Here is a 12,846-nt window from a genome sequence, read left to right as displayed (position 1 = left end):
AACCATTCGGAAGAAGAAAGGATCCCTCAAGGAAACTTTAGAAGAACCTATGATGAAAAAAGAGGTGGAGGACACACACAAAGGAATCAAAATTAAAGCCTGCATTAAGTCATGCTATTCAGGTGGAGAAGGACACATCTCCCAAGATTGTCTGAATGGAGATCTAGTAGAATTCCCGACAGAGGAAGTAGAGTATGACCCACAGGAAATAGAAGCCCTGATTGGAACGGAAAAGTCCAGGAAGAGATGTAGATTGGATACTAAGAAGGACTTGAGTCATATCACCTGTTTCAGGTGCAAAGAGTCAGGGCACTACTCCAGCAGTTGCCCAAAAAGGAAGTCGAGGACCCAAGGAGGCTATGTAGTCATAAGGAAACCACCAGACTTGTCGGAAGTAATATGTTTTTGTTGTAATGAAGCAGGGCACTTTGCAAGAGATTGTCCCAAGCAGAAGAAGACTTGTGCGAAATAGTTGAGTTAGCAACAAAAGAAATGTAGTAGTAGTAGTGAGAGCATCTCTTCTACATTGAGGTGTTGAGTTGAGGCATGTAATGGAAATGCAAGAGATTGTAATAATTAGAGAATCAATAAAGTTGGCATCATTGGTACTTATTTGGATCTTATGAGTTGTTACTCTATGAAGAAAGATTTTTGACCATTTTCAAGGATATGAGAAATATGGTCTATGGATGAGTTGGTGCATTTCAAGGGTGATAGAAATTGTGAGAACCCTTGACCCCTAGTAAAGAAAATGATATTCCATGAAATGGACTTCAGACAAGATAAGTACGAGTTTTATCGCGATATGTGGGATATCCAAGAGTACGAAGAGATGAAGTACTATTGGATATAAAGGAGGTATAATGTTGGTAATATGGAGCCATTGTAACTCCATGATGAGTATGAGTAATCACGTCTTAGTGCGATACCAATAGAAGGAAGGGAGACAGTACAATTGGATGGATTTAAGAATGCTAGGAAGTTGGATGTTGGAATAATGATCAGTTGCCCCCGATGATGAGTTCAAGGATAACAAGTGATGAGATGGGCCATAACCCACAGGCCCCAGGACCGGCCAAGAAGCAAGCACACTCTTGCTGAAGGAAAAATAACCCTGGAAGAAGATACGACTTTGTCAATAGATGATTTCATAGGAGCAACGAAAACACTGAGAGTTGTGAAGGACCTATAGATGTTCGTTTGGCTTGCATAATCAATGGATTATCCGAACTTGGTTCGTTGACAAGAGAAGTTCTGCAATGCTTGTGAGGATGACCGAGTGTTAAAATGCAAGATTCGCTAAAGCATATACAAGGTAATGATTTGGGTGCGGGATAAATTGATCACCATACCGACTTACTCTTATTATTCGTCTTGCTATGTGGGATGGTAAATCTGAGTGACTTACCTTATGCAACTTGGCAGACTATGGAAAGCTGTCAATACCCGAGATCAAGGTGTATTGGAGAAAGACACAAAACATGGAGCAGTAGAACTCAAAGTTTTGCCAAGAAAACCCCAGACATGAGATATCAACTATGGAATAATAGCTCATGGAAATGACAAGAGCAAAAACATGGATATCCATGATGCTATCGCTCGCTCATGTTATTGTCATCGTGAGGTGTTAAGCATGCATATTCATGTGGAGAAGAAGGACACATCTCCCAAGATTGTCTGAATGGAGATCTAGTAGAATTCCCGACATAGGAAGTAGAGTATGACCCACAGGAAATAGAAGCCCTGATTGGAACGGAAAAGTCTAGGAAGAGAAGTAGATTGGATACTAAGAAGGACTTGAGTCATATAACCTGTTTCAGGTGCAAAGAGTCAGGGTACTACTCCAGCAGTTGCCCAAAAAGGAAGCCGAGTACCCAAGGAGGCTATGTAGTCATAAGGAAACCACCAGACTTGTCGGAAGTAATATGTTTTTGTTGTAATGAAGTAGAGCACTTTGCAAGAGATTGTCCCAAGCAGAAGAAGACTTGTGATAAATAGTTGAGTTAGCAACAAAAGAAATGTAGTAGTAGTAGTGAGAGCATCTCTTCTACATTGAGGTGTTGAGTTGAGGCATGTAATGGAAATGCAGAAGATTGTAATAATTAGAGAATCAATAAAGTTGGCATCATTGGTACTTATTTGGATCTTATGAGTTGTTACTCTATGAAGAAAGATTTTTGACCATTTTCGAGGATATGAGAAATATGGTCTATGGATGAGTTGGTGCATTTCAAGGGTGATAGAAATTGCGAGAACCCTTGACCCCTAGTAAAGAAAATGATATTCCATGAAATGGACTTCGGACAAGATAAGTACGAGTTTTATCGCGATATGTGGGATATCCAAGAGTACGAAGAGATGAAGTACTATTGGATATAAAGGAGGTATAATGTTGGTAATATGGAGCAATTGTAACTCCATGATGAGTATGAGTAATCACGTCTTAGTGCGATACCAATAGAAGGAAGGGAGAAAGTACAATTGGATGGATTTAAGAATGCTAGGAAGTTGGATGTTGGAATAATGATCAGTTGCCCCCGATGATGAGTTCAAGGATTACAAGTGATGAGATGGGCCATAACCCACAGGCCCCAGGACCGGCCAAGAAGCAAGCACGCTCTTGCTAAAGAAAAAAAAACCCTGGAAGAAGATACGACTTTGTCAATAGATGATTTCATAGGAGCAAGGAAAAACCTGAGAGTTGGGACAAATGCTCAGAATGGCGCTCCCACCCCCCTCCACGGCACTGTCCCCCTCTCCGGCGATCTCTCTCCTCCTCCACTAATCTGTGGATTCTCTTCGATCAACATCTCCGGCGTCTTCTCTGGATCAAGGAAATATCCATCCTCTATGGGTTCTTCTGGTGGATCTACCCTTGGCTTGGACTTCTCCAAGGGTAGGGTTTTTTCGGATGAGGTTTTCAAATCTACTGGGCATTTGGTTCATCCTTTGGGGCATAGAAGGCCTTTTATCTTAATTGTCTCATTCAGCCGCCATGCCTTCCGTCTCTCGGTGGATTCTATGGTTGCGGCTTTGGAAGCTGCAATTGGAGGTTCGGCAATTGATCTCCATGTTGATCACATCAAAGGCAAGGTTTACTCTTTCCATGTTTCTTGCAAGCAAGTTGGTTTTATCATCATGGATCTCCGCTCCTTTGCTTGTGATCTGTTCAAGTGTTATTTTCATTTGTGGGGTAATGGTGGCCCGAATTGGATTAGAGAGCTCAGGATCTGGAGGAAAGAATGTGATGCTGAGTGGATTTTAGTTAGTCCAACTAAGCGTCGATCATCTTTAGGTCTTTTGGCTATGTATAAACCTCTAGTTAAGTCGGCCATCAAGTCGGTTGATTCTTCTAAGAAAAATCTTTCTTTTCCCACATTTGAGCGCTATTCGGCTTGCAAGGGATATAGATATCCGGCTACGCAAAAGTGCATTGACACTATGAGGAATGCGGGGTATGATCTTCCTATTCATGAGCGTGTAATCATTCATCAATCCCCTTCCATGGAATTGCTTTGGACGATGGCTCGTCCACCCATTGTCTTTGGCACAGTCACTCCATTGCCGGAGTTGTGCCGGCCGATCTCATCTGCTCCGGGATTGATCCGGTTTCTGAGGAACTTTCCTCCATGCACGCTGGGATTACACCCGCAAGTTTCGCTCAGGCGGGATTGCCTCCGATTCAAAACAATTGTGTTTCTGACACAGTTGTTGTGGAAGCCTGCCAAGTTTCAAGCCCAACTGAGCCGACTAGCCCAATTGCTTCTGGGCTTTCCACGCCCCCGGATCTAAGCCCATTGAACTTTGGTGAGCATATCCCCTCCTCTCAAGAGGCTGCAAGGCAGTTTGAAGCTATGGTCAATGACATGGTGGACTGGGTGATCACATGTACTATTTGCTCACAGAGGGGCCACTTGTCAGCGGCATGTGGAATGCGAGCGTCTGCTCGGCTTGCTCTTGCCCAGGTCACTCGAGCCGCGACTGTAATGATTTTGCGCACTCCAATGGATTGGTTTGGAAGCCAATTTCTGTGCACCAAAAAACGATTTTATCGGAATCTGCTGCCTCTCATGGGAACAAAGCCGGAGTTATTGGGATAGACTGTCCAGTCCCATCGCCATTGCACCTTCCCTCTCCTCACGCCAAAGAAAAACCTCGAAGAGCTTCTGGTTCCTCCATGGCGAACTACGAGCTTGATCCTCAGCGCTTTGTGCCTGTAGGCCATCACATCATCGATGGTGGCGATCATCGGCTTCCTCGCACCTTCTTCATGCCTGCTGCTCGACCGACCCGTCGTCATGAGGACTACATGGTCGCTGAAGTGATGCCGGCGCCGGAGGGGCCGCTCGGCCCGGTGCGTGAAGAGGTGGTTCAGTTTCTGCAAGATTCAGGTATTATGGTTCGATCCACTCAGCCGTGGTTCCATGGGGTGGGGTTGTTTCAAGTCAGAGATCCGTCAGTTAGATATACCTTGATTCATCATGCACCTTTTCCGCTGGGTAACGATCGTTTTTTTAGATTTATGAATCATGATGAGGGGGGAAATTTCAAAGGAACGAATGGTTTTCGCAAGGGCTGGTTAATGTTCATTGGGATTCCTCTGGATTACCGCACTACTGAATACATCTCGCAGGCTGTTGGTACTTTCAGAAAGTTTATTTCTTGGGACAGTGAGGATCCATGCCTCGTCTGGACTATGGTGGAGGCTAGTTTTCCTAATACGCCGTTAGTTCCTAGAGATGTTGTTTTTGGTGATTATGCGGAATGGGGAGGTGCACAAGTGTCCTGGACTGCTGCATGCTATGTTCTTGGTGCGGACTTTGCTGATCAAATGCCAAACGATGAAGACCCTATGCCGCTTGATGGAAACCCCCATCCGTTGCCTGGTAGTTTGGTTCAGGATAATTTGCCGTTTGTTCTACCACCGTACCCAATGTTGGGATGGAATGATGCTCCTGTCAGTCCTCCCCCTCCACCTGTAAATGATGATGCACCTGGTTGGGGTAATGCAATGTGGGGGGATGAGGCTGAAGATGAGCAGGCCCTTCAGCCGGCTGCTTCTGAACAGGATCAAGTTTCTATTGTGATTGACCAACCAGAAGGATCAGTGTCTATGGACCAACCTGAGCAGGGCATTCAGCATGTCCCCCCCCCCCCAGATCTTCAGCAACATCAGGTCTTTGAGGAGAATCAATTAGCAATTGTTCCCTACCAACCTCCTGTCATTCAGCATCATCAGATAATCATTGGCATGGCGCGTATTGTGGCTGGCCCTCCACTCCCTCCGGAAATGATTTGGCAGAGGTCTTTTCAGAACCTCATGTTTGATTTCTCAGTTAAGGATGTGCCAAGGTCCATTTTCTGCAAGCCCATGGGCACAATCATCTATTCCAAGAGGACTTGGTCCATTGCTTTTGATGTGTCCAAGCAGATGTCTTGCTTGTCTACTTCTTTACCCATGGTTTCTGCTGTCAGAAGATCTGTTATGGTGAAGCGTCCTGTGGTCAGAGCTATATTTGAGAACATGCCTGCAGATTCTCCTTCTGTTTCTGAAGATGTGGCACCTGCTATTTCTGCGGTTTCTGTTTCTACTGCATCACCACCAGTTTCTGCCTCTGTTGCACCACCACATGTGGTTTTCTCTATGGAACAAACTACTGTAAGAAAGCGAAGAGAGAAGAAGAAGCCCCTGTTGTTGATACGTCAGTGATACGTTGCACTCGGAGCGCGACAAAGCTAGATGGCTTCAAAAATGTGGTTTTTGAGCAGCTCTCGCTTCAGCCATCAAAGAAGCGCCCACGTGCCAAGCCCATGGAGGACAAGGCCCAGCCCACTTCTGCGGATGGCGCTGAAGATGCTTCTTCTGCTGCTCCACCACACACTCCAATTCAGGTTCTTTAGGCAGTTGGAGCGGAGCTGGAGATTGATCCTTCTCTCCTATCGGTGGACAAGTTTATGGCTAATACACAGGAGGATTCGACTTCATCTTCAGCTTAATGATTATGTCAACCTATTTGAATTGGCCTCGAGAGCCTGTAATGTGTGTGTTCTTTATGGTTGAACTGTGTCAGTCTAGGGATTTGCAATTTTGTGGCTCTGAACTTTATTATCTTTTGGGTGGTATGGCATTATGTGTCATGCTATATATACTTTTCTGCTCATCAGTGATTAATGAATCGTGTCACAACGCCTAGTTGGAAGGTTCTATGTTGGAATATCCGTGGTCTAAATTCAGATCCTAGGCAGCGTACTGTCAGGGAGAAAGTGACTGAAAGTCAATGTTCGGTGGTTTGCCTTCAAGAAACTAAGCTATCCTCATGCTCGCGGGCAATTATGAAGTCCATCTGGCCTCATGGTTTTGATCAATTTGTTGAGTCCCCATATAGAGGTGCCTTTGGGGGTCTTTTAACTGCATGGCGATCTGATGTGTTTCACGGCACTCTCCTACAAGTTAAACCCTACGCTATTGTTATGTAGTTTACCTCTATTCATAACAATGAACAGTGGTTTCTGGTAAATGTTTATGGTCCTTGTCAGGGAGAGCTGCCGGATGAGTTTGTTTCATGGATTTACAACTTGGACATTGACCTTGACCAAATGTGGATGTTGATGGGGGATTTCAACTTTATTCGTTACACTGAAAATAGGAATCTCCCAGGTGGTGACATCAATGATACGTTTATTTTCAATGAAATTATTGGCCATTTGGGACTGCTTGAACTCCCTTTAAAGGGAAGAAAGTTTACTTGGTCCAACATGCATGACATGCCTCTTTTGGAACAACTAGACTGGGTTTTTACATCTGCCAGTTGGATCAAGATATATCCCATGACGCAAGTGACTCCTTTGGCAAAAACTGTGTGTGATCATGTGCCTTGTCTGGTTAATATCAGTACATCAATTCCAAAGGCACATATTTTCAGGTTTGAAATTTTTTGGGTTCATCAGGCTGGTTTTATGGATTGTGTGCAGGAGGATTGGACTCGTCCTTCTCATAAAACTCATATTGCAGCAATTATTGTTGATAAATTAAAGGCTTTGCGGTTTGCTTTGAAGAAATGGAAGAAAGGTTTATCACATATTAAAGGGTTAATTGAGAAGTGTAACTTGGTAATTCTTTGGTTGGACAATCTGGAGGACATGAGATCTCTTTCCAGACCTGAGAGCAACTTCAGAAAGATCACCAAGCTACACCATGAGCATCTGCTGCATATGCAATATCTCTACTGGAGGAAGAGATGTACCATCAGGTATATTAAAGTGGGAGAGGAGAACTCCAAATTTTTCAGGCCATGGCAACTGAAAGATACAGAAAGAATTCAATTGCTAGTCTGTTGTTGCCTGATGGATCTGTCACGTCAAATCATGAGGAAATGGCCAACGAGTTCTTGATTTCCTTCAAGTCCAGAATGGGGACGGTTCGGCCAATAGCTTTGGATGAGAATATCCTTTCTCTAATACCTAGGGTTCGGGGCTTGGAGGTCCTCACCAAACCTTTTGAGCTTAAGGAGATTGATCAGGTTATTGAAGAAATGCCTATTGATAAGGCTCCCGGGCCTGATGGCTTCAATGGACTTTATCTAAAAAAGTGTTAGCACATAATATCTGCTTATTTTATTCGGTTGGTACATGAGTTTCATGCAGGCACAGTTCAGCTAGAAAACCTAAATGATGCTTACATTACCCTGATACCAAAGAAATAGTCGCCTGATGGTGTGGGAGACTTTAGGCCTATTTCTCTCACTAGTGTTGGCCTGAAATTCCTTACAAAACTTGCTGCTAATAGATTTCAACAGGAGATCATCAAATGTATCCACAAAAATCAATATGGCTTCAGAAAATCAAGAACAATCCAGGATTGTCTTGCTTGGACCTTTGAATATATCCTTTTGCTCAAGTTGGATTTTGAAAAGGCCTTTGATTCTATACAGCATGAGGCCATTTTAAGGATTCTTGCTGCAAAAGGTTTTGACAGTAGATGGATTACTTGGATTAGGAAGTTGCTGTTATCAGGAACTTCATCTGTCTTGCTCAATGGAGTGCGTGGGAATCATTTCAAATGTAAATGTGGAGTTAAGCAAGGAGATCCAATCTCTCCCTTGCTCTTTGTTATTGCTTCTGACCTATTGTAGACTTTGATCAATAACCTTCTTCAGCAGGGTTTGATAAGCAGGCCCCTGCCTAATCATGATCCTGATTTTCCTGTGGTCCAATATGCTGATGACACACTGCTTTTCTTAAAGGCTGACAAGGATCAATTGGGGGCATTGAAATCAGTGTTACATTCATTCTCTGAGGCAACTGGTCTTCAGATTAACTTTCATAAATCCTCCATGTATCCCATTAATGTGACTGACCAGGTTGCTATTGATATTGCTTCTTTCTTTGGATGTATGTTAGGCAAAATGCCTTTCACATATCTGGGTCTGCCTGTTGGGACTACCAGGCCTAAGATTGTGGATCTTCTTCCCTTAGTGGATTGTATGGAGATAAGATTGACAACAAGTTCTTGGTTTTTTCCTCAAGGGAGCAGGTTGCAATTAGTAAACTCTGTCATTTCCTCTTTGCTTATCTTCCTCCTTTGCAGTTGTCAATCCCTCAGGGTATTTTGAAGCAGTTGGAAAGGATTCAGAGCCAGTGTTTATGGAGGAAATATGGTGAGGAGAAGGGGCATTCTCTGGCAGCTTGGCCTCTTGTTTGTAGGCCCAAATCAAAGGGGGGACTGGGAATCTTAAATTTGGGTTTGCAAAACAAAGCACTGCTTCTAAAACATCTGAATAAATTTTACAATAAAATGGAGGTGCCTTGGGTTTAGTTAATTTGGGATTCTTATTATTTTCAAAGAATTCCACATGATACTGTTCTTTGTGGCTCTTTTTGGTGGAGGGATGTCTGCAAGTTGATGGATAATTTGAGAGCACTTACTGAGGTTGATGTTCATAGTGGAGATACTGTGTTATTTTGGTCTGACTATTGGCAAATTGGAGGCTGCCATGTCCCTCTTCAGGATCGATTTCCTAGACTATATTCTTTTTGTCTCCACAAAAACCTATCAGTCAAGGAAGTCTTTCAGGCGGGTAGCTTGCAAGATCTTTTTTACTTGCCACTCTCTGGACAAGCCTTTCAAGATTTACAGCAGCTTTCCTCCCTAATGGGGTATTTCCATTTGGACACTAGCTTCCATGACTCTTGGGGGTGGACGCATGGAAAGGAGTCATCTTATACAGCAAAAAAGTTTTATGATTTTGCCTATCAGCCAGTGGTAGCAAACCCCATTTTGAGGTGGATATGGATGAGCTGTTGTACTATGTCGATCAATATGTTTGCTTGGCTGGTTATAATGGACAGGGTTAACACTAAGGACATGATTCAGAGGAGGCAATGGAAGATTAAGGCAGGGCCACAATGTGTTCTATGTCCAATTGGGATCTTGGAGGACAGAAACCACCTTTTTTCCAGTGCAATTCCAGTGCTCGCGTCTGGATTTATCTGCAAATTGTATGGAAAGACAGTGATGACATGGTGGAGATTGCCTACCATGCTAGAAAGGAGTTCAACAAACCTTTCTTTGTAGAGGTGGTTTTTACTGCCTGGTGGAATATTTGGAAGGTCAGAAATGACAGAGCTTTCAGGAACATCAAGCCATCTTTCAGAGCATGGAGAAATGGAATCATTCATGATCTCACTCTGTCTCTCATAGAATCAAGGAGAAGCATAGAGAGGCCTTACTTAAATGGATTGATTTCCTTCCTCCTTGAGGTGAGCTGCTTCTGTTCTTTATTTGTATTTTTGTAATTATTAGGATTAGTCCACTTGTATAGCCTTCTTTAGTCTTTTCATTTTCCTCACCTTGAGGAAACTTTGTATTACTTCTGTTTTTTTCCTTTGCATTAATAAAATGCTGTGGGATGCAAGCCCTGTAGTCTTCAAGGTCAAAAAAACCCTGAGAGTTGTGAAGGACCGATAGATGTTCGTTTGGCTTGCAGAATCAATGGATTATTCGAACTTGGTTCGTTGACAAGAGAATTTCTGCAATGCTTGTGAGGATGACCGAGTGTTAGAATGCAAGATTTGCTAAACCATACACAAGGTAATGATTTGGGTGCGAGATGGATTGATCACCATACCGACTTACTCTTATTATTCGTCTTGCTATGTGGGATGGTAAATCTGAGTGACTTACCTATAGTAGAGCGACGGCGATCAAAACCTTGTTTGAACCTTAGAATGGTATAAGTATTTTTTCCCTATTACAAGGCAGCTGTTGCCAATCGTAGGATATACGGTGAGAATGAAGCCCAGACCCATTTATGCAGGAGAAACCATAAATTGTTGACCACCATGAGATATCGATAGTTGTTTAGTATTGGCGCCGAACCCGTCAGCTAAGAGGACCCAGTCATGGAATAACCTTACCAAGATGAAAGGACACAAGAATTGAGGAAAAAGGTTATGCCACTATCGGAAGAGCCCAAAGGAGGAAATATCCTGAAGATATGACAAAATCGATACCGTGAAAAATAAGGATGGAGTATATGAGTTTGGATGGAACCATGACAATGTTTCTAAGGGTGGTAGCACCCGAGACCCTGGAGACGATCGATGGGTTTTGAGAAGGCCCCCGAACCTAACCTATTTCTTGCTAACCTCTCCGAATCTCGAGGACGAGATTCCTTTTAAGGGTGGTAGGTTTGTAATATCCCAAAATTCTAAATTTTGGAATGTTATAATAAATAGATAGAATGATTGTTTGTTTGATTGTTGTGTGATTTATTGAGTGAAATTTGAAACTTTTGAAAGTTAAATGAGAGGGAGAAAAAGGACTTTCCCAAACTTTCACCTTTGCTTTCTGATCTCCATGGATTCAAATTCATTTCAAACACAAAACCCTAGAGTGAAGATAATATGACTTCTTCCATTTAAATAAATGAAAAAGGGTTTTTGAAAAAGATTTGAATTTCATTCAGAAATATTTCCAATTCATAAACTCATGCAACTCAATGATTTTCATGAGAGAAGATAAAATGACTTCTTCAAAACATATGAAATATGAGTTGGGAGTTTAAAAGAAATCCAATTTAAAGCCCCGTTGAAAATCATTTTCAATTTGGACTTATTTGGGTTTTATTCAAATTATTTTTCTCCAGAAATAAAATATATGGAAATTAGGGTAAAATGATTCCCTACTGTGGAAAAATTGGAGAGAAATAATTTTGAAATCATTTTGGTATTTTTAAAAGGATTTTTATTGGATTTTATTAGAGCAGTAGCATTGTTTGAATTATATGAATTTTTGTAGATTTATTTGAAGCTAGAATAATGTTCATGTTGTAGACAATAATTTTCTAAAATTTTTGATATATTATATGCCTATAGTTTGTTTTTATTTTGAGGTTTTTTTTGTTGTCTGTAAAAATGTTTATAAAAAAACTCCTCCACCGCCGACTGGGCCGGCCCACCTAGCCAGCCAGGCTGCGGCCCACCCCAGCACCGCGCGCCGTCTCCCTCCGAGTGGGAGTCCCGCCCGACCATGGCCGCCGCCGCCGTTCCCGACGCGGACTCCTCTGCCCCCTTCTCCACGCCTCCCGAGGCCACCCTTCCTCCTATAAAAGCCGCACCCCCCGATCTCTCTCCCTCTCCTCCCGCATCTCGTCGCCGCCTCACCGGAGTTACCACCGCCGCCGAGCCTCGCCACTGTCGCCCCGCTCCACCCCGCCACTCCCGACTGACGTTGTCCACTCCATCCTCACCGTCGCGCCGCGTCGAGCGCCCCGACGCCCTCGCCGCCGCTGAAGAACCACCGGAGCCGCCGCCCCATCGATGACCGAGCCGCCGCCGCTGTCTCCCATGCCGCCGGCAACCACGACCACCGCGGTACGCTTCGCCTCTCCCCTCTCCGTCCGATCTAGAATCTACAGCCTTGATTAGGTTAGTTTTTTTTATTTGAACCGTTATGCGCTATATAGTGAACGTCCGCTCGATAAGCTCTGCAGCGAACGGGTTTCGTCACCTATGCTTCTGTAGCGAGCGTTCTCTCGATAGGTTTTTCTTTTTCTTTTTAATTTCGGCCAGGGACCCATCCGTGAATATTTTATTTACAGATTAGTCCCTGATCTTAAAACCTTCGTTACTTTTTACTCGTTTGTCCAAATCCAACGAAACCAACACCCACGTCTTCATTATGATCCCCTCTATCCGGTAAAACAATTAAACCTGTTTTTGAAAGTTTAAAATTTGAATTAGATCAGATTTGTTTTCAAACTTCGTTTGATCGTACCTTGAATTTTATAACTCCGTTTGAGTTGATTCGTTTTGCAAAACGAAGCTCTTGACCTAAATTTTCTAATAAGGCCAAATTCACATAATTTTGGTACTGCTAGAAATTTTTTATGTTGCAAGAGTTATTTGCTTGGTTTTGATGTTTTCTGAATTGTCTTTTTCGCTCCTTCCGATGCTTTTGAGTGATTGCTTATGTGTGGTTACCATTGCTTGATTACGATAGATTGACCGGAGTGTGACGAGTAGATCTATCAAGAGTTATGAGTGCGAATCATCTTCATCAACAGTACAGGCAAGTTCACACTTTGATCATACTTTTCATACCAAGTTTTTATGCATTAGTTTCTACCCTCAAACATTGCATGGTTAGGATCCGAATAACATGTGGGTTTGGGAAGTAGATGATGAGGTAGAACCTATTGCCCTGTTCATTATCAAACATTGGGAGTTACTTCTACATTATGCTTATACTGCTATGCTATGCTCGTAGACGTGGATTGGGTGAGTGTATCCATGACAGATGTGAGTTTTGTTAATTAATGGTTAACTTAAGGTGGCAACTTTAAT

The sequence above is a fragment of the Triticum aestivum genome, chromosome 7B, assembly GCF_018294505.1.
Source record: "Triticum aestivum cultivar Chinese Spring chromosome 7B, IWGSC CS RefSeq v2.1, whole genome shotgun sequence".
Taxonomy (NCBI): Eukaryota; Viridiplantae; Streptophyta; class Magnoliopsida; order Poales; family Poaceae; genus Triticum; species Triticum aestivum.
This window is presented reverse-complemented; position numbering follows the sequence as displayed.